The following is a 219-nucleotide window of genomic DNA, read 5'->3' as shown; positions in this document are numbered from 1 at the left end:
CCCAGAGCATGACCATCATCATCCCCAGCATGGCCCTCGTCACCCACACCATGGCCATTGTCACCCACCACAGCCCATAGACAACCACAGTGTGGCCACTGTCCCCCACCACAACTCATCATCACCCACACCGTGGCCATCATCACCCAGCATGGCCCACTGTCTCCCCTCGCCAAGCCTCCTACGGCCCCCAGCCGCAGCCACTCACCTGGTAGCTGG

The 219-nt window shown here is 62.6% G+C and overlaps 1 protein-coding gene across 1 annotated transcript in view; it reads right to left on the bottom strand.

The window, feature by feature from the left end:
• The window catches only part of TPP1 (tripeptidyl peptidase I), a gene marked incomplete at both ends in the record, with an annotated part of 3,343 nt that overhangs the window by 364 nt on the left and 2,760 nt on the right, over positions 1-219 (bottom strand). The gene's annotated exons all lie outside the window — the stretch shown is intronic.

This window comes from Acanthisitta chloris, unplaced genomic scaffold, assembly GCF_000695815.1.
Source record: "Acanthisitta chloris isolate BGI_N310 unplaced genomic scaffold, ASM69581v1 scaffold32369, whole genome shotgun sequence".
Lineage (NCBI taxonomy): Eukaryota > Metazoa > Chordata > Aves > Passeriformes > Acanthisittidae > Acanthisitta > Acanthisitta chloris.
The sequence above is the reverse complement of the archived record's forward strand: the minus strand, read 5'-3'. Positions and strand labels throughout refer to the sequence as shown.